Source organism: Notamacropus eugenii, chromosome 1 (assembly GCF_028372415.1).
Source record: "Notamacropus eugenii isolate mMacEug1 chromosome 1, mMacEug1.pri_v2, whole genome shotgun sequence".
Taxonomy (NCBI): Eukaryota; Metazoa; Chordata; class Mammalia; order Diprotodontia; family Macropodidae; genus Notamacropus; species Notamacropus eugenii.
In genome coordinates this window covers 433406361-433429192 of record NC_092872.1, presented here as the reverse complement: position 1 = coordinate 433429192, position 22832 = coordinate 433406361, and the positions used below count along the sequence as shown (strand labels likewise).

General features: G+C 40.0%; 1 long non-coding RNA gene across 1 annotated transcript; it reads right to left on the bottom strand.

Moving 5' to 3' along the window:
- Window positions 1-388: 388 nt before the first annotated feature.
- LOC140526522 (uncharacterized) lies at window positions 389-5339 on the bottom strand. The gene is made up of 3 exons (XR_011974410.1): window positions 5153-5339; window positions 4804-5021; window positions 389-489 (listed from the first exon to the last, which is right to left on the bottom strand). It is a non-coding gene; the product is annotated as an uncharacterized lncRNA (long non-coding RNA).
- Between the last annotated feature and the right edge of the window lie 17493 nt (window positions 5340-22832).

The following is a 22832-nucleotide window of genomic DNA, read 5'->3' as shown; positions in this document are numbered from 1 at the left end:
TCACCGTGCCCTTGGACATGTACAGCAAGTCCACCTGGTCTCACCTGTGAACAGGTGGACTGATGGAGAATTGACTCCAGGACCCCTTGGCAAATTTGGTTATACCACCCCAGGCTAGTAAAGAAGTGGCAAGCCAAGAGTATTTGTCATCCTCAAGAAAAATAGAGTCTTGTGAAGAACAGGTTGGCAAAGTCTTGGACAGTTCAGCCAGTTACACCAGTTGCCCAAAGAGATGGTTTTCTAAAATGATGAGAATAGCTTTCGTGATGATGCCTTGTGGACTGTAAATAATGAAGAGATCTATTCCAATTTCGTGAACCCCAGCAAAGGAATTCAGAACCACAAGGGAACAAATGGAATGAGGTACATACACTTCCCATGATCTTACCTGGACTGGAACTGTAACAAGGATGCTTTCAGTGAGACTACAGAAGATGAGCCTGCTTCAGAATACTTTTATCCAGTTACAAAAAGTCCAAAGAACATCAACTGGAAAAGAATAAGAGCAAGATAGTGAGTTGGCCCTGGTCTGTTACTTTCTGAATTCCATCAAAAAGGTAAGAAAAACTTCCAAATAACACAGATAACAATAATAACTGAATACATCCAGCATCTTAAGTTTTTCAGATTGCTTTACATACATTATTTCATAGCATCCTGATAACTATAAAGTAGATCCTAGCAACAAATGCTATAAGGTAGATTCTTGAGGTAATATCTACAGTTTAAACATGAGGAATTTCAAGTTCAAATAACTTAAATTGCAAGAGTTACACAGCAACTTATTAGAGAGACAGGATTTGAACCCAGGCCTCACCTGATTTCAAGTCCAGCAGTCTTTCTTTAAAGAGATCCATCCATCAATCCACAAGCCTCTATTGTCTGCTGAGCAGACAAGGGCAAAGACAAGGCTCTGCCCCAAGGAGGCTACATTCCATTAGGGGAAACAATATATTCGTATAAAAATAAATAAAAAATATACAAAGTAAATGGAATGTCACTGTGGGGGACGGGCAGGAAGAGAAGGGTGATGCTAGCCAATAGGGGAACAGAAAAGGCCTCATGCGGTGGTGCTTAAACTAGACTCCAATGTGTCTGCCCCATGTTATTACTGGTTTCAGAATTACAAGTCTTCTCCCTCCCTCTTCCCCCTCAGGCCTCTTCCCAAATCCTGGTTCTGGTCTCTCAGGATAGACCCCATCCTGGGTCAGAACTCTGGGGATTCCAGGAAAGGAAACACACATACAATCTTTCCTTTTCTTTCAGGAGCCCAAGGCCAGGAGAAGGTCCAGATGCAACAGCCTAAGGATCCCATGTTTGTGCAGGTGGAAGGACAGTCACACTGCACTGCCCAATCCCTGAGATTCCACCACCAGGACCACCAAAATGGTTCAATGGTAAAGGGCCTTATAGATACGAAATTTATGATTCCAAAGGAGTCTCCTACCCCCAAATAAAAGGGGAAACCACAACCACCAGCAACACAGAATTCCCCATCAGCACTGCCAATACTATTGCAGAGAACTCAGGTACTTATTACTGTGTGAAGTTCACAAAGGACAATCCTGACACAGAGTATAAATTTTGTAGGGGCCCCAAGCTGACCATGAGGGCTAAGTACAGAGCCCTGGGACTCCCAGTACTGTCCCAAGAGGAATCAAAAGTCAAGGACCCAAGCTCAGGTCTTCAAGAGACCTCCCATCTGCCTGGGGATGCTAAGGAAACAGACCAGGGCAGAGGATGTTCCAGCTTCAGTAGAAAGCCTTCATGGGAATGTGCTAAGGGTGTATCCCTGGGCCTCAGGACTCCCTGAGCCACTTCAGATTCCCAGGGTCTAGTTCCCCTTGGAAGCATTTGAGGAACCTTAGCCTCCTCTTATAAGGCTTTCATATTTCACTCTCTTCTTAACCTTCACTAAAACATGACCCAAGACCTTAGCCTCCAGAAGGATAATAGTATTTTCCACTCCAGAACAGTCCTTGTCATTGGTCCAGGTATAAATTCATGACAAAACTCTTTCATCCTTACTGTTATCTCAGGCTCTGAGCCTATCAGGAACCTTTTTAATGGCATATCGCCTTGGGATCAGGGACCAATGGTACCAGGACCTTTATAAATGTTTCAACATAACTGATTGTCAAACCCAGAAATAGCTCTCTTGTTTCCTCTTCCCCTGCCTCCAGGACCACTCCAGATCTCAGAAGTAGGATCTGGTGGGTATTTAACACATGACAGAGTAGGCATTTAACTACCATGCAATACCATTACTCTCTACATGATTCTTTTTATTAAAGAATTGAAAGATCCAAGTTCATTCGTATGGTTAAGATGTATCCCATAATTGCTAAGCAGATGTCACAAGCACTTCATGATCCCAAAAATGGCCATGCACACATGCACCCCATGTATGGGATGTTGGTCGCATGCATTTATCCCATCAAAGTCAACTCTGAGGCCCTAGCCTGTTGGGAGCTTCACCTCATCCCTCAACTAACTACACGTCATTGAATACTACTCAAGTGATCTTGGTAAAATGTCATCACTTCCTAAAAGGATGACAAGTGTCCTTGGCACACAACTTACTCTTAACAATAAAAGCGTGAAAACAGAATCTAAACTATAATGCTACAGGGAGAAATAAATGAGGCAAGCTAAAGTTGCTCTAGTCAGAAGAGAACCTCTGAGATTGTGATTGCTAGATTGAGCTCTATGACTATGACGGAAAAGATGATGACCTGGAGCAGCTAGGTGGGACATTTTGATTTTCACTGGAAGAAGGAAGCAGGGCAATGACCACTGGGGCAGGAGGACTTTCTACAACAATGACCAAGGGTGCAAAGTTGCAATGGCATTGACGATCCACTAGCAAGATTTCAAGGTTTCTGGAGCAACCAGTAGAGGATGGCAGTTAAAGGGAAAGTCTCTACAGGTGTTCTGTGATGTAGTATCAAAGAGGAGAGCAGTCTTGCTATCATGTCTGATTCTTTGTGAACCCATTTAGGGCTTTCTTGGCAAAGATGCTGGAGCAGTTTGCCATTTTCTTTTCCAGACCATTTTTCAGATGAGGAAACTGAGGCAAGCAGAGTTAAGTGACTTGCACAGGGTCACCCAACTAGTAAGTGCCTGAGGTCACATTGGAACTCAGGTCTTCCTGACTCCAGGCCCAGTGCTCTAATCAGTGTGCCACCTAGCTGTCTGTTCCTTCTGGCCAGGTTACTGATCTCTAGAACTAAGAATTCTGAAAGGCTTGGCTGCAACAGATTGACACAGTAGATAGTGCTCATTCCTTGTGGTCAGAGAGAGTACAGTAAAAATTTCTCTCTCTCTCTCTCTCTCTCTCTCTCTCTCTCTCTCTCTCTCTCTCTCTCTCTCTCTCACTCTTTCTCTTCCTCTCTATCTCCCTTGCTCTTTCTCTCTCTCTGTCTCTCTGTGTGTGTGTGTGTGTGTCTCTCTCTCATCCCTCAAAGTACTTCTTACATGATTGTCTATATTTCCTTAATCTGCTTCTTTTTCCTGACTTTTTTGTCTTCTATGAATCATTATTGCTCAAAACTGACCTATGACAATCTACTAATTAATTTCATAGGGGAGGGAGCAGGCAGCACAAAGCAAGATGGCAGTGACTATCTTGGCATATGTAAAACTAAAAATAGTCAGAGGTCTAAACCTATGTCTAAAATACTCAGGTTTCCCTAACTGGGGACTGGGGCAATTGTGAGATGATTCTAAACTTTTTATTGGATTGATAAATTTTACAAACTTGTCATGTACCTGTAGCATAATGGAGACACTGATGAACCAGATTCATTTGACAAGAATCTCAGAAAGTCTTTGCCCTCCAAAGTAAAAGGAGGACAAAGGAAGTTCTCACCTCCTGAGTGGCCCAGATAAAGGAAAAATTGCAGCCTGGAAATAATGTCTTATCTATCTTAAGGTAGGAGGGAGTTATAATCCTAAGTATTTCATGCTTTCCATTTTGCTTTCTACCCTAAACCTGCAAACTTTGCCAGACAGCAGTAGTTGCTGGTTACAAACATCTGCTGCAGGGCTTTGTACTAGTAGCCTCTCTCAGAGTCAGACTATTAATGGTACCATGTATATGCCATATACACAGTGTATATAATATTATACCTGGTACCAAGGTAATACATAGACAGTTCAGAATTCAGGTTTTCCAGGAAATAACAAAAATAAGTTTGCTTACTCCCCATTGTTACACCTCCCAAAATTTGGGAAAGAGATCACAAGCCATTTTGCAACTTATGTTTGGTTCACAAATCCAATAGGGCCTGTGATTAAATGAAAACTCAGGAACTCTGGATCCAGGACACGATTCCTCCTTTGGATATGAGCTTGGGACCTATTATAAACTCTTACAAACTGAAGGTTTATATACAACATCCTTTTGCTAACAGGGACCTCCAAATATTCTGTAAGAAATGGCTCACTGGAAGTGCTGCAGGGAGGTGTGGCTCATTGGCAAACCCAAAGTAAAGAGTATTCCGTCACCACCATGCCGTCCTAGAGACCTCAGTCCTCTTTTATTTGTCAGTTAGTCAACAAATATTTGTTAAGTTTACTACATATCAAGCATTTACTAGGCTTACTATATGGCACTCGCTATGCTAAGCACTGGAAGTATGCATACAAGCAAAACAGGCCCTGCCCTCAAAGTACTCATATCCTAATGAGGAAGAAAACACACAAAAGGAAGCTGAAAAGAGGTACAAAGTGCATAGCATGGAGACATAATGGAAACGTTCCGAGGAGCACAGTCTAGTGGGAAATAAAGAGATGGCTTACCTGGATGTCCCATTGAAATGGCAGTTCTGGGAGGAGCCCTTCACCTGCTAATTGGAGGGAGGGTCCCAAGAGCAGAAGGCATTTCAGGTATGGGTTTGTGAGTTCCAGGACTGAAGGGATCTTCCAGCCTGAAGAAGGTCCTGGGGCCTGATGGGGAAGTCCAGAAGAGTCTCATCCCTCATCTCTAGTCATCCAGGAGCAGCCAAAGACTCAGAGATCTGTGCATTTGCAAGTGGGGACAAAGAGCAATTAGAGTGAAAGGTACACTGCATAACAAATTCAGAAATAAAAACCAAAGAGAGGTTTATTAACATCTCCATGAAAGACAACCACTCAGTTCCACATTTACCTCCATACTTCAGAAGATGGAGGATTTTGTCCCTCTGAGGAAGCACTCCACCAGGGCAGATTGCAGGCCCTCCCCATCTAAGGAAATACCTCTTTGTGAACGGCAGTGCCCAAGCCTTGGCAGATGACACTGATTTTCTGAATAACACAGGAGGAAAAAGCATCTGATGGCAAAGGGTTTTGGAGGAAGTACTAGGGAGAGAACAGAGATTTAAAAACAGCTGACAAATAGCAAAGAAAACAATTAATGAAGAACAAAAGGAAGCATTTGGTAAGCACCTGCCATGAGTCAGGCACTGTGTTTTACAAATATTGTCTCATTTGATCCTCACAACTATGGAAGGTAGGCATTATGATTATCCCCATATTATGGCTGGAGAAACTGAGGCAGACAGAAGTTAAATGACTTGCCCATGGTGACACAGTTAGTAAGTGTCTGAAACCAGATTTGAAATCAGATTTTCTGCACTCCAGGACCAACACTCTATCCACCCTAATACCTTGGTGCTTCTAAAGGGTAAGTCCTCCCATGCAGCAGTACTTAAATGACCAGATGAGATTAGGTAACATGAATTTGTAGTGGACCCATTTGACCCATTGCTATGACTTCCTACAGTAATATTCAGCAGCTCTGGAGTACAAGTAGAGAAGGAGACTGAATGGTTGGGGTGACCCAGGTGAGAATGGCAAGAGATTAGGGGTCAAAGTACTATAAGGTCTAGACCATAAGGGGAGGAAAATGAGTCCAGAGCCTGGGCGATGGTTCAGAACAGGGTAATATCAAAGAACTGGAGAATGGAATGAGCTAAGAATAGATATCAGAGAAATAAATTAATGGGGAAAGATATTCATGGAAGGATAGGTGATTAGGATCTGGGAGGAGAATATTCGAGTTCAGAATCATGAAGCACTGACATAGATGATTTCCAATTTGATGTTTAATTGGAGATATGTAATTTATTCCTTTTCTAGTTTTTTTAATTGCATGTCCAATTCATTGGTCTTTCATTTTCTCTATTTTATTGACGCAAGCAATTAGAGATGTAAATTTATTCCTAAGTGCCATTTTGGCCACATCCCATAAATTTGGGTATATTCTCTCATTGTTTTCCTTTTCTTTATTCAAATTATCAATTGTTTCTATGCTTTGTTCTTTGCCCCACTTTTTTTTTTAGATTACTTAGTTTCCAATTAACTTTCAGTCTTTCTTTCCACTGCCCATTACTGAATGTGATTTTATTGCATCATGCAGTAAAAAGGATGCATTTACTATTTGTCCTTTTCTATATTTGGTTGTGAGGTTGTTATGTCCTAGTACATGGTCAATTTTTGTGTAATTGCCATGTAACACTGAGAAAAATATATTCCTTTCTATTCCCATTCAATTTTCTCCTGACCTCTCTCAGAACTAATTTTTCCAGAATTTTATTCACCTCCTTAACTTCTTTCGTACTTATATTTTTGGTTAGATTTCTCTAGTTTGAGAAGGGAAAGTTGAGATTGCCTCCATTAGTAGAGTTTTATTGTCTATTTCCTCTTGTAACTCATTCCATTTCTCCTTCAAAAATTTAGATGCTATGCCATTTGGTGCATATATGATTAGTACTGATGTTACTTCATTGTCTATGGTACCTTTCAGAAAGATATTCTTTCCTTCCTTATCTCTTTCAATTAGATCAAATTTTCCTTTCCTTTGATTGAGACCATGATTGCCATCTGCCACGTTGGTGTCTCCCTGAGATAAACAAGAGAACTACAAAATGCAAGGGATATGTAAAATAGACACCCTGTAGGCTAACATTCTTTAAGACAATAAGACTGGCCAAATTACTAGGATGGAGACAGTAGACTGTCACGTAGACTTGCACTTTCTGTCTTTAAATACCCTGATCCTAGGATCAATAAATGGAGTTCCCCTATCTTCTCCTGACTGCCCGTGTGTCTTTCTTTCTGGCTGCTGTCACTGAGCCACTTGGTGACTCAGGCTGTCTGCCGCATCTCTCTCTCTCTCACCTCCACCCTCCTCTCACAAGTGTTTTACTTCTCATCACCCCATCCCCTAAGTCATCCTTCCTTTTATCAGTCTCCTGACTTCTATTATCTCCATCTCTTTTAACTTCTTTAAAGGGAAAACTAAATTTCTGTGTTCAGCTAAGTGTGTATCTTATTCCCTTTTTGATCCAGTTCTGATGAAACTAAAGTTTAAGCTTTGCATGACAAGCCCCCCATCTTCCTCTCCATTAAGATAGATCTTTCATGCCCCTTTTATGTAATATAATTTACCCAATTCTATCTCCTCCTTCCTTCTTCTTCCAGTGAAATCTTCTTTCTCACTCCTTTATTTTCTTTTTGGGGTATTATCCACTTTATATTCTATTTTTCTATGTATACTCCCCCTAATTGGTCTTATAGTACTAAAGTTCTTAAGAACTACTCTAGCCATATAGAAAAACAAAGTTTCACCTTATTGAATCTCTTGTTTTCTTTTTCTTGTTTCTTTTAAACCTTGTTTTGCTTTTCTTGATCTTATATTTAGAGATCAAATTTTTTATTCACTTTTCATCTTTTAATTAGGAATGCTTGAAAGTCCTCTATGTCCTTAAATAGCTTTTTTTCTTTGAAAAATTATATTTAGTTTTGCTGGAAAGGTGATTCTTGGTTATAATCTTAACTCCTTTGCCTTCTAGCATATCATATTCCAACTATATGAATACAACGACAAAATATTTTTCACTCAAATAAGATCAGGTCTAAACATTTGAAAAAAATGTTAATTGTTCATGGATAGGCTGGGCCAATATAATACAAATGACAATTCCATCTAAATTAATCTATTTACTCACTGACATACCAATCAAACTGTTGAAAAAAATATTTTGTAGAGCTAGAAAAAAATAATAACAGAATTCATCTGCAGGAGGAAAAGCTCAAGGATTTCAGGGGAACTGATGAAAAGAAAATTGTGAACGAAAATAGTCTAGCTATACCAGATCTCAAACTGTATTATAAAGCAATAATTATCAAAATAATCTTCAAAGGCTAAAAAACAGAGTAGTGGATTACTAGAAAAGATTAGGTATATATTACATTATAGCAAATGACCATAGAAATCTAGTATGTGACAAACCCAAAGATCCAAGCCTTTGGAACAAACACATCATTTCACAAAAACTGCTAGGAAAAGTAGAAAAAAGTATGACAGAAACTAGGTATAGGCCAATATCTCCCACCATATACCAAAATAAGTCCAAAATGGGCACATTATTTACACATAAAGGGAGGTAGGTTAAGAAAATGGTATTGAAAGATTAGGAAAGCATGGAATAGCTTATTTGTCAGATCTAGGGATAAGAGAAGAACATAGTATCAGAGAGAACATGACAAAATGAAAAACAGATAGTTCTGATTATATAAACTTAAACAGTTTTTGCACAAACAAAACCAATGCTACCAAAATCAAAAGGAAAGCAGAAAATGGGTTGGGAGGAAATTTTAGAGCAGGTATCTCTGATGAAGGCTAATTTTCTCAATTTAGAGAGAAGTAGGTCAAGTTTATAAAAAAAATACAAGTCATTCCCCAAATGACAAATGATCAAACAATATGAAAAGGCAGTGTTCAGACAAAGAAATCAAAGCTATCTATAGTAATAGGAGAAAATTATCTGAATCACTATTAATTAGAGAAATAAAAATTAAAACAACTCTGAGATGCCACCGCACACCTCACAGATTGGCTACTAGGACAAAAAATGAAAATGATGGATATTGGTGGAGACTTGGGAAAACTGGCACACTAATGCACTGCTGGTGGAACTATGAGCTGATCCAAACATTATTGTGAGCAAATTGGAACTATGCACTGAGGACTATAAAACTGAGCATAGCCTTTTATACAACAATACTACTTCTAGGTTTGTATACCAAAGATAATTTTTTTAAAAAGGGAAAAAGGCCTAGTTGTACACTAGCATTTATAGCATTCTTTTTTTGTGGCTGAGACTGGAAATTGATGGAATGCCCATCAGTTGTGGAATGCCTAAACAAGCTGTGATATATGATTGGGATGGAATATTGTTGTGTTACAAGCAATGACAAGTAGGAAAATTTCATAAAAACCTACAGAGACTTATGTGAACTGATGCAAAGTGAAATAAGCAGAACTAGGAGACACAGTAACAGGAATATTGTACGATGAAGAACTCTGAATGACTTAGTTATTCTCAGCAATACAATGAATCAGGACAATCCCAAAGGACTAACAACCACCTCCAGAGAAAGAATTGATATTATTTGAATACAAACTGAAGCATACTGTTTTCATTTTCTTTCTTTCATTCTTTTGTTTTTCTTCAAGTCTCCTTGTACAAAATGACTACTATGGAACTGTTTTATATATGTGCATGTGTGCAACTTATATCTGATTGCTCACCATCTCAGGGTGGAATGGAAAGAGAGAAGGAAAAAGACAGAGAATTTGGAATGTTAAAATGTTACCAAAAATGTCTTCAAAAAAATATTTTAATATGTAATTGGGGGGAAGGAAATGTAATATACTTTTATTTTTTAAATTTATTTATTTAACTTTTAACATTCATTTTCACAAAATTTTGGGTTCCAAATTTTCTTCCCATTTGTCCCCTCCCCCACCCTAAAACACCGAGCATTCTAATTGCCCCTATCACCAATCTGCCCTCTCCTCTACCAACCCTCCCTTCCCTTGTCCCCATCTTCTCTTTTGTCCTGTAGGTCCAAATAACTTTCTATACCCCATTACCTCTATTTCTTATTTCCTAGTAGCAAGAACAGTACTCAACAGTTGTTCCTAAAACTTCGAGTTCCAACTTCTCTTCCTCCCTCCCTCCTCACCCATTCCCTTTGGGAAGGCAAGCAATTCAATATAGGCCATATCTGTGTAGTTTTGCAAATGACTTCCATAATACTCATGTTGTATAGGACTAACTATATTTCCCTCCATCCTATCCTGCCCCCATTGCTTCTATTCTCTCTTTTGATCCTGCCCCTCCCCAAGAGTGTTGACTTCACATTGCTCCCTCCTCCCATTGCCTTCCCTTCCATCATCCCCCTACCCTGCTTATTCCCTTCTCCCCAACTTTCCTGTGTTGTAAGATAGGTTTTCATACCAAAATGAGTGTGAATTTTATTCCTTCCTTTAGTCGAATGTGATAAGAGTATATGTCATGTTTTCTCTCACCTCCCCTCTTTTTCCCTCCACTAAAAAGTCTTTTGGGGGGTGGAGCCAAGATGGCGGAGTAGAAAGACGCACATACACATAGCTCCGAGCCCATAACCCATAGAAAATCTGTAAAAAGGAACTCACGGCGAATTCTGGAGCAACAGAGGCCACAGAACAGTGGAGCGAAAGAGATTTCTGTTCCAGAGGGACCTGCAAACCTCTCGCAAAAGGTCCTTCACTCCGCAGACTGGGCACCGCAGACTGGGAGCCGAGTACAGCCGTGCCGCGCCCGCAGCACAAAGAGGAGTAGATCCGAGCAGGCTTCAGGGACAGGATCTCCAGCGGCCGTGCGGGTCCCTCCACCCACAGGTGATGGGGGTCAGTGAGAGGGTCTCTTTGGTGGGTCGAGAGGGGAGTGGGGTGCCCCCATAACTCAGGCTCCCTCGGGAGGCAGCAGCTGAGGCAGTGGCAGACCAGGGCTCCCCAAGCAGGCAGGAGCCTGGATCCATTGTTGAAGGTCTCTGCATAAACCCCCTGAGGGAACTGAGCCTGAGAGGCGGCCCTGCCCCCACCTGAGCACCTGAACTTAATCTCACACTGAATAGCAGCCCTGCCCCCGCCCAAAGCCCTGGGGCTGGGGACCAGCATTTGAGTCTCAGACTCCAAGTGCTGGCTGGGAGGATCTGGAGGCGAAGTGGGTGTGAAGAGAATATTCAGAACTCAAGTCACTGGCTGGGAAAATGCCCAGAAAAGGGAAAAGAAATAAGACTATAGAAGGTTACGTTCTTGGTGAACAGGTATTTCCTCCCTTCCTTTCTGATGAGGAAGAACAATGCTTACCATCAGGCAAAGACATAGAAGTCAAGGCTTCTGTATCCCAGACCACCCAATGGGCTCAGGCCATGGAAGAGCTCAAAAAGAATTTTGAAAATCAAGTTAGAGAGGTAGAGGAAAAGCTGGGAAGAGAAATGAGAGACATGCAGTCAAAGCATGAACAGCAGGTCAGCACCCTGCTAAAGGAGACCCAAAAAAATGCTGAAGAAAATAACACCTTGAAAAATAGGCTAATTCAATTGGCAAAAGAGGGTCAAAAAGCCAATGAGGAGAAGAATGCTTTCAAAAGCAGAATTAGCCAAATGGAAAAGGAGATTCAAAAGCTCACTGAAGAAAATAGTTCTTTCAAAATTAATGGAACAGATGGAGGCTAATGACTTTATGAGAAACCAAGAAATCACAAAACAAAACCAAAAGAATGAAAAAATGGAAGATAATGTGAAATATCTCATTGGAAAAACAACTGACCTGGAAAATAGATCCAGGATAGACAATTTAAAAATTATGGGACTACCTGAAAGCCATGATCAAAAGAAGAGCCTAGACATCATCTTTCATGAAATTATCAAGGTAAACTGCCCTGAGATTCTAGAACCAGAGGGCAAAATAAGTATTCAAGGAATCCACAGATCACCACCTGAAAGAGATCCAAAAAGAGAAACTCCTGGGAACATTGTGGCCAAATTCTAGAGTTCCCAGGTCAAGGAGAAAATATTGCAAGCAGCTAGAAAGAAACAATTCAAATATTGTGGAAATACAATCAGGATAACACAAGATCTAGCAGCTTCTACATTAAGGGATCGAAGGGCATGGAATAGGATATTCCAAAAGTCAAAGGAACTAGGACTAAAACCAAGAATCACCTACCCAACAAAACTGAAGATAATACTTCAGGGGAAAAATTGGTCTTTCAATGAAATAGAGGACTTGCAAGCATTCTTGATGAAAAGACCAGAGCTGAAAAGAAAATTTGACTTTCAAACACAAGAATGAAGAGAAGCATGAAAAGGTAAACAGCAAAGAGAAGTCATAAGGGACTTACTAATGTTGAACTGTTTACATTCCTACATGGAAAGACAATATTTGTAACTCTTGAAACTTTTCAGTATCTGGGTACTGGGTGGGATTACACACACACACATGCACACATGCACACACACAAAGAGACAGAGTGCACAGAGTGAATTGAAGAGGATGGGATCATATCTTAAAAAAATGAAATCAAGCAGTGAGAGAGAAATATATTGGGAAGAGAAAGGGAGAAATGGAATGGGGCAAATTATCTCTCATAAAAGAGATAAGCAAAAGACTTATTAGTGGAGGGATAAAGAGGGGAGGTGAGAGAAAAACATGAAGTTTACTCTCATCACATTCCACTAAAGGAAGGAATAAAATGCACACTCATTTTGGTATGAAAACCTATCTTACAATACAGGAAACTGGGGGATAAGGGGATAAGCAGGGTGGGGAGGATGATGGAAGGGAGGGTATGGGGAGGAGGGATCAATTTGAGGTCAACACTCATGGGGAGGGACAGGATCAAAAGAGAATAGAAGTAATGGGAGACAGGATAGGATGGAGGGAAATATAGTTAGTCTTATACAACACAACTATTATGGAAGTCATTTGCAAAACTACACAGATTTAGCTTATATTGAATTGCTTGCCTTCCAAAGGGAAGGGGTGGGGAGGGTGGGAGGTAAAGAAGTTGAAACTCAAAGTGTTAGGAACAACTGTCGAGTAATGTTCTTGCTACTAGGAAATAAGAAATACAGGTAAAGGGGTATAGAAAGTTATCTGGCCCTACAGGACAAAAGAGAAGATGGAGACAAGGGCAGAGAGGTATTATAGAAGAGAGAGCAGATTGGTCATAGGGGCAATTAGAATGCTTGGTGTTTGGGGGGGGATAAAAGGGGAGAAAATTTGGAACCCAAAATTTTGTTAAAATGAATGTTAAATAAATTTTAAAAAAAAAGAAAAAGTAAAAAATAAAAAGTCTTTTGCTTGCTTCTAAGAGATGATTTGCCCCATTCCATTTCTCCCTTTCTCCTCCCAATATATTTCTCTCTCACCACTTAATATCATTTTTTTAAGATATGATCCCATCCTATTCGATACACTCTGTGCTCTCTGTCTCTGTGTGTGTGTGCATGTGTGTGTGTGTGTCTGTGTGTCTGTGTGTAATCCCACCAACTACCCAGATAATGAAAAGTTTCAAGAGTTACAAATATTGTCTTTCCATGTAGGAATGTAAATAGTTCAACTTTAGTAAGTCCCTTAGGACTTCTCTTTGCTGTTCACCTTTTCATGCTTCTCTTCATTCTTGTGTTTGAAAGTCAAATTTTCTTTTCAGCTCTGGTCTTTTCATCAAGAATGCTTGCAAGTCCTCTATTTCATTGAAAGACCAATTTTTCCCCTGAAGTATTACACTCAGTTTTGCTGGGTAGGTGATTCTTGGTTTTAGTCCTAGTTCCTTTGACTTTTGGAATATCCTATTCCATGCCCTTCGATCCCTTAATGTAGAGGCTGCTAGATCTTGTGTTATCCTGATTGTATTTCCACAATACTTGAATTGCTTCTTTCTAGCTACTTGCAATATTTTCTCCTTGACCTGAGAACTCTGGAATTTGGTCACAATGTTCCTAGGGGTTTCTCTTTTTGATCTCTTTCAGGTGGTGATCTGTGGATTCCCTGAATCTTATTTTGCCCTCTGGTTCTAGAATCTCAGGGCAGTTTTCCTTGATAATGTCTTGAAAGATGATGTCTAGGCTCTTTTTTTGATCATGGCTTTCAGGTAGTCCCATAATTTTTAAATTGTCTCTTCTGGATCTATTTTCTAGGTCGGTTGCTTTTCCAATGAGATATTTCACATTTTCTTCCATTTTTTCATTCTTTTGGTTTTGTTTTGTGATTTCTTGGTTTCTCATAAAGTCATTAGCCTCCATCTGTTCCATTAATTTTGAAAGAACTCTTTTCTTCAGTGAGCTTTTGAATCTCCTTTTCCATTTGGCTAATTCTGCTTTTGAAAGCATTCTTCTCCTCATTGGCTTTTTGAACCTCTTTTGCCAATTGAGTTAGCCTATTTTTCAAGGTGTTATTTTCTTCAGCATTTTTTGGGTCTCCTTTAGCAAGGTGTTGACCTGCTTTTCATGCTTTTCTTGCATCTCTCTCATTTCTCTTCCCACTTTTTTTCTCCACCTTTCTAACATGATTTTCAAAATCCTTTTTGAGCTCTTCCATGGCCTGAGACCATTGAATATTTATTTTGGATGTTTGGGATACAGAAGCCTTGACTTTTATGTCTTTCTCTGATGGTAAGCATTGTACTTCCTCATGTGAAAGGATATGAGGAGATATCTGTTCACCAAGAAAGTAACCTTCTATGGTCTTATTTTATTTCCCTTTTTTGGGCATTTTCCCAACCAATGACTTGACTTTTGGGTCCTTTGTCAAGAGTAGAGGACAGTCTGGGGACCTGTAAGATGTCAGTTCCTCCAAGGTAGCATAATCAAGCGTGTACTGGTCTGGGTGCAGGGAAGGATTTTTATGCCCAAAATCTTAGTAGAGTTTGCTCTCCACAGGCACCTGACCTCCAGTTCCACCAAGCTAGCGTTTGAGTGGGTGGGATTCAGTCATGCTGTGGGGACAGGGCCACCATTCAGTGTGAGACAAAGACCAGCTTCCTCAGTGCCCCCACGGGTTTTTCCAGCAATGGTTTCAGGCTGCTGTAGGGGCTGCCATGAGAACTCCTGCCACCTACCCAATGTGGCCTCTGCAGGCCCTTGCCTGAGGCCAGAGCTATGGGAAGGCCCTTCTCCCTTCCCAGCCAGCTGAAAAAACCCCTGTCACAGACCTTTGGCGCCTGTGGGTTGAGAGATCTGCAGACCTTCTGCTGCGACTGGAGATTATGCCCCAAGGGGTGTTTACAGACTGTGTGACCAGCCAAGGTTGGGCTGGGCTCCACACTCTGCTCTGCGTCAGGTGCAACCGATGTTTCCCGTGGGCCTTTCATGTCCCTCTGGGCTGGAAATCTCCTCCACTCTGTTGTTCTCCCCTTCTGCTGCTCCAAAATTTGTTGAGAGTCCCTTTCTACAGGTATTTTATGTGCTCTGTGGGGAGACCCTGCGTATGTGTCTCTTTCTACTCTGCCATCTTGGCTCCGCCCATGTTAGAGATTCTGTAAGTCTAGAGAAAAGCTGTTCGATACTTTCCTTTTAAGTTACTTAATTAAGCAATCTCTAAAGGAATAATGTTTATAATTTGGCCACTATGTGCCTCTACACTAAATTGTCAACCTAAAGTCTTTTCCACAGTATATCCTAAGTACCTATGGCTGTCTCCCAAAGTCCTGTGGTATCTAGTCAATACCAACAAAAAGGTTCTCACATCCACATTTTTAATCTACTTCATCTCCAGCAGCAAGCTGGAGTAATGCTAGCACTTCATCAAAATTGATTTGTAAAAACTGAAATTCCACTTCAGAATATGACAGTCACAAAATAACATGAAGTTCCTCAGCTGTAAAATGAGCTGGAGAGGGAAATGACAAACCACTATGAATCTTTCCAGAGAAAACCCTAAATGTAGTCATCAAGAGTTATACATGATGTAAATAATGAACATATAATATTTGAATTAGGTTTTTTGCTATTATCATGATTATTTTTATGTTCCTGGCTGATTAGGTAGATGAACAGGTTCTACACATTAGTACCTATGTCTGTTCTCAAGTCTTTGCCCTCCCTCCAACTCTATGAATTGTTTAGCTTACTCAATTTTCCAGGATCTAGTCCAAAGGGAAATTTATTTCTGAAAATAAATTGATCCAATCAAATCATATTGAGACCCAAATACTCAATGGAAATATTAGTAGTAACAAATGAGACATAAATTTCTCAAGAAATGCCTTATTTTGGAATTTGCTAAGTTATCAAGTTTATTTCTGATACCGTGTACTGAATAATAGCCTAATCCTTTATATCTATTCTGTTTCTTACTGTACAGTAAATCATCAAGCATTTATTGAGTTCCTACTTTATTCTGGGCACTATTTTAGACACTGGACGTACAAGGATAGAAAAATGAGACCATTTCTACTCTCAAAGTTTATTGTTCAAAAAGATGTACAATTCTCAAACCATATTCCAGTTATGAGTCCCATCCCATCATTTCTGATAATGTTTACATTAAATTTGCCTCTTTATGATGAATTTTTCTAAATTTTCTGGATTGTTACAAATACTCTTTTCATACATTAAGGACATTAGAGGTCTTGGGCTTTGTTACTTCCTCCAGTCTTATAATAAGGCAAGATTTCTGAGTCAACATAAAGGAATAAGAAGAGAAAATGAAGAGTCTCTGGCCTAAGAGGAACAGAGACTTTTCTGTCTCTGTGATTCTGGCTCCTCTGTACAAGGACCCAGCTTGGACACCCTGTCATTTTTCAAATCTTCACAATTGGATTCATCTCTAGAGATCGAAGAATCTCTTGGATTGAAGACAGTGATCAGAATCCTGCCAACTAGACTCATGCTCCATAATGAAAGTCAGGAGTGATTGCTACTATGGAAAGAATCTTTTACAATTAAAAAATTCAAAATAAAGAGAATACTGTGACACATTTAACATGGTCTATTAAGAGAAACATAATGTCCAGAATGTAAAAAACTTTGCTAGTCTTCTGCCTTGGTCAGAATGCTGTTGGAGAATGAATTCCAGTGCATGGCACCACTCTCTTTCATTTCAACTTTAACTTCTTTTTAAATTAAAAGTAGCTGTGTTATCTATTGCCACTCACCTCCAACACAATTATGACAGGGAAGAAAGAAAATCTTTATAATAAATTTACAAAGTCAAGCAAAAAAATTTCCATATTGATATCATCCAAAAATAACTATTTCTAAATCTTCATCACCTCCTTGACAACTGAGACAGCATGTTTCACTCTGGGGCCCATGGAATCATGAGAAGGCTTGGACTGATCAGAGTTCTTAAAACTTTCAAAGATGTTTGTTCTTATAATGTTGTCATTATTGCATAAAATATTCTAATTCTGCTTGGAATATGGAGGGGTTTTGAGTAAGCAGAAAGAAATAGAGAAAGAAATTCTTCTTTGTAACATGACTAATGTGAAAATATGTTAAATGTGAATGTATATGTAGAGCCTATGTTAGATTGCATGTCATCTTGGTTAGGGGAGTGGGGCAAGAGAGGAAGAAAATTTGTTACTCAAAAGGTTGTGGAACTGAATGATGTAAACTAAAAATAAATAATTATTTTAATTTTTTTAAAATATCACAAGATAGATTAAGCATGTTCAGCTTGCACTCTGAGGGCAGAATTATTTGTTTTTTCCCACTTCTGTTCTCTCTATCTATCATACTCACTACAATCTATCACCTAATCCTGGTTCAAATGAGGATTTCATGGTCTAACCCTCATCTGAAAAATGGAGGTTTTTTGGACCAAGAAGCCTTCAGAAATCAGACTTGGGTTTCAGTTTCCAGTTCTACAGAGACACTCAGAAGCCATCACCAGTGGAGCTCATTCAAGTTCAGGTGACTAGAACTGCCGAAGACCAACAAGTCTTCAAGCCACCTAAGATGGACCTTCCAGTGATGGAAGGAAAGAAACAACCTCCATGAACCCGTAACATCAAACCAAGAAACATGAATGTGTTGATTCCTATAGGGTTCTAAAGCTCCTTTTACATATGAGTAAAGTTGCTTTTCCTGGTGAACCCACTGTTATGTATCTTAGACTTTTCTTTCTTCCCGTCTACCTTGCACTTGACCTAGGAAAAATGTCATCCATTTAAAATTCTGCTGAGGACAATATTCCTGGGGAAGTAGTGATTATTTCCTTAAATATTTTTCAAAACTTGGATCACTCTAATTTAGGAAAATCTATTCTTGAAACTCCAAAAGTTGGTCTGAATGACTCCTCAAAGTACAGTTGACTACAGTCAATTACTGTTCCATAGAACTAGATTGCAAGGGGCAAGGAAAATAATGAAAATTTAGTAGACTTTGTTCTGCATATTTTATCCAAGAAAAAATAAATAAAAATGGGAATGAAATGTCCTTGCCCTCTGGACTCATATTTTCCCTGAGGAAGATAGTGTTCGCTAGAACCTCATCAGTACTTTGAAGGTGCTGCTCACAGTCAATAATGTTCACTCTGAGGTTATCTCTGAAGTTGATCACTGTCATTGCAAAATCCTCTGCTGAGGAAAAATGAGGTTGTTAGACATTATCCGAGGTCAGTGAGTCACTGACAGGGATCATCCCTCAAATGACAATATTATAGTAGTAGGTGAAGGTGATGAAAGAGAAGAAGGGTGAGGAAGAGGAGAAGGGAGAGGAAGAAGTAGACTTAGAATTTGATATCAATTTAGAGATCACCTAGGCCAACTTCCTTATTTTGTAGCAACTGAAATTACTTTTCCAGGGTTAGACAGGTAATAAAGAGGTAGGATTTGAAATAAGATATAGGTTCAAGTTCTCAAACTCTCACTTACCAAAGCATATGATCTAGGGCAAGTCGTTTCACCTTTCTCAGCTTCAGATTTACCAAGTAAAGAAATAAAAAGGAAAGCACTGGACAGAAGGAAGTCTTCCTTTCCCCTCATCATTTCTGTTTATGATGTAGGTGTTGTGAGCAAACTATATTCTTCACCCTTTGAACCCAGCAGGAAAAAACAAGCATGAAAGAAGAAGGCAAACATTTGACCCTTTTTAAAGATGTAACCTCTTCAGGCTAGGTTTCCAATAACACTGAACTACTCTTACCCACACGGGGAAGCAGGGTGCTTCTATGGTAGGCTATCTGGGTACACTGAAGGTAAGCCACCTTATACCACCATACTGGTGGAACACACTCCTGTGTCTTCTTGGGCTGGGCTTTTGTGTTTAAGGTACCAGTAAGCTGAGACATTTCTAGGCTTAATTGCCTAAGCTAATTAAGTCTGAAGATAATATCAGACCATCTAAGAAAAAACTAAATTAGCTACATCAATGGCAGATAACATTACTATCATAGCACTTAATTGTTCAGTAAACTAAATGGAATTGGTGTCTACTAAATGATAAATACTGGATTTACAAGAGAGATTTAGACAGTAGATGGAGAAGTGATGGAAAGCCTCTCAACTTTTGTGTTCTCCAAGTCCAGCAGTTCCCTTATGGCTACTGCACAAGATCTCCCCCACTCTGGGGCTCTAGGTACAATATCTCCCTCTTTTTGTTTACTATATGCATTGTCTCATCAGGTCCCAAAGTCTTAGCAAAAGTTGCTCCCTTAAGACTTGAGAAGGGACTGATGAGACTGAGAGGGCATGATCATCCTTCTAGTTACCCAGGATCATATTCCCAGAGTCATCACTGACTCTTCTTCCCTTTCTATCAGTTCCTATCCAATCAATCACTAGGTCTTGGTAACTGCAATGCTACAATGCCTATCACAAGCTGTCCCCTTCTCTCTGCTGACATGACCCCAGTCTTACTTCCATTTTTACTTACTTCTCACCTTGACTATTCCAATAGTCTTTAACTGGTCTTTCTGTCACCAGGTCCTTCCCTCTCAAGTCCACCTTTCATGCAGCTTTCACAATAATGTTCCTAAAATCTGGGATGCCCCAAATCCACTTCAAAACTCATCAAAAATCCTTCCCATGGATCTTAGAATAAAATACAATCTCTATAATCTGGCATTTCAGACCATTTCTGTAGCATTTCTATACCACCTACTATATGGCAGACACTTAGAAATATTATCTCATTTGATCGACGCAACAACAATGGGTGCTAGGTACTGTTGTTATCCTGTTGTTATTTATAATTCAGAAAACTGAGGCAAACAGAGGTTAAGTTACCTACCCAAGGTCATAGAGTTAGTAAATGTAAATCCAGATTTGAACTCAGGTTTTAACTCTGAGCCCAGTGCTCTATCCACTGGGCCACCTAGCTTCCAACAACATAATTCCAATTTACCTTTGAAGATTCTGTCCTATTACTCCTCTTCATGCTTTTGAAAGATTCAAATTGGGGGAGGGGGGGCAGAGCCAATATGGCAGAATGAGAGCAACCACTCACCTAAACTCTTGGACAAACTCCTTCGGATACCTCTGAAAGGAGAATCTGACCAAATTTTGGAGGTGCTGAATGCAGTGGGAGACAGACTGTTGCTGATTCGGAGGCCAGGACAAACTGGAAGGTTCACGGGAAGGATCTGTTCTATGGGGGTGAGCCTACAATGCACAGCGTAGTGCATCCAGCGCAGTGGAGCAGGAGGGCTCCAGGAAACCTGAGACAGCAGCAGGAAGAACCAACAGAGCCTCAGCCCAGGGAGAGAGACCAGCAGAGCCTAGCCACTGACAGCTGCTGAGTGCCAGATATCAACGCAGCACCTCCTGAGACTTTCAGCCCACAGGTTTCCTTAGTGGATTCCCAGAGTCCTCATCTAGCACTCAAACTTTCTTACCAAAAACTAAGTCCCAAAGTAAAACCTCAACTCAGAGTATTTATACCTTTTTTAGAGCCAGAGGGCATCACAACCCTTTGAACTTGTGCCTCAATACAAAAAACAAAAGGTACTTGGGACCCTCCTACAGAACAATTCTCCTAATCAAGCTTCCCACAATGGACAGACCCAGCAATGGATGGGAAAGATCTTCTTTGATCACAATAAAATAATTAACAACTCAAGTACATATACTGTTTCTAGTTAAAGAAACTCTTGTTTTTGTACTTTACTGCATGTAAACACTCTTGATTGATAAAGGCAAGACTGCTTGAGAGGTATTTGATTATACTAAAACAGAAACAGCAAAAGATCCTATTTTGATTGTCATCACACAAGCCACACTAGTAGCTTTGACAAGAATACCTCAAATGGGGTCACAGAAGGTCAGACATGACAGAAATGACTGAACAATTAAAACATACTACAAGAAGAATTTGATAGAGACAAAGTTTGTGAGAATCACTTTCAGATAGGGAATGGTGAATCGGACAACATTCATCACTAATTCATAGGGAACGCAACCCTGAATTTAACCTTAAGAGAAGAGAAGCATTTCAAAAGTCAGAGATGAGGAGGAAGGTATGATATGTGCATGTACACAGAGGCAAGAGGTGTTTGGATCAGCTTATGAATCAGGGAATATTTTGCTGGGATATTAGATGCACAAAAGAGCAGTATTATGTAATGTAGGAAAAATAGATTGGAGCCACAATGTAGAAGGCTTTGAATATCATATTAAGAAGGAAGTGTTCTCTCCCTAGACAACAGGAAAGAAACCATTGCATAATTTTAAAAATGGAGTGATATATCTGATTGTGTAAAAACAGGACTATTATTACCATTTACTGAAAGACCTGAAAGAATGAGCCTGAAGGAAGCTGAACTGAAATCCCTCCCACTTCCCATTCTCAGCCAAGAAGAGGTTTCCTTTAACCTTAACTTTTTACCCAAGGAACAGAGGCAGATGTGTTTGACTCCAGTTTCTACCTGTAGAAGATCCACTGTCCATTCTATTGATCCAAGCCAACAAAGAGTCACATACAGGGAGGAAACACCAAAGACCCATTGAAATGTCCAGCCTCCTCTACCTACTTGGTTCCTCTCTGCCTTGATGATTTGCCTCCTTGGCCTCACTGGTGTGTGGGGCACCTCAGGGCAGAAGAGGGTAGAATAAGAAAATTCATGACACATCTGGATAGACCATTATGTACTAGCAGGGTGGATGTCTGGGAATGCTGTCACCCCAAGGACCTGCAGAGCCAGTGAAGTACTTGAAAGGACTAGAAAAGTTTTGTTCACATAGTTGACATGTGGCTTTTCTTTCTCTGTAATGTTACTCTTTATACCATGGTTTCCTCTCAGGAGCACAGTGAGATAGAAAGTCCATGTAATATTGTCTCCATTTCTCAGATACAGAAAATGAAACTCAGAAAAGTTGTGTTTATGGTTATGTAGATGCGGAGTGACATAGCTGTCATTCAAATCTCAGTCTTCTTGACTCAAGTCTACCGGTTATTCCGATGGAATGAGATTTCCCCACTGCTACTCCTTTGGGAAATTTCCATAGGTGACTTGGAAAGCTGTGAATGTTCTGTATCAGTAGGGGTATGGTATGATGACAAGAGCTGTAGAGTGAGTGTCAGAAGGCCTGGAATTTAACACTTCCTCTGCCACTAACTGCTCTGCTCCTTTGAGTGAATCACTGAACCTCTCTGGCCCGAAAATGAGAGCTTAGCATTAGATAATGAAATATAGTATCCATATTTAGCATGTCTAAAGGCCTTTATAATTTACAATGTTTTGACAAAAATAATTGCACAATATTTCAAATGTGATCATTTTCATTTAACCCAATCAGGAAATAAAGACTCAGAGATGTTAAAGGACTTGCCCAAAGTTACATATCCCTGAAGTAGTAAAGCTGTAACTTGAACCTGGATCCTATGACCTGATTTTTTTGATCTTTTCAATTCAATGATCTGGGTGTTTCTTAACTATTTATTATATGCCAGGCCTAGAGGCCTGAGGGCTACCCGAGTCTTACCTTACTTATCGCAGGTCTTCGGCTGGCCAAACCAGATAAACGTATGAGAGAAGAGACCTTCTGGAGTTGAACAAGGGTTAGGCTTTA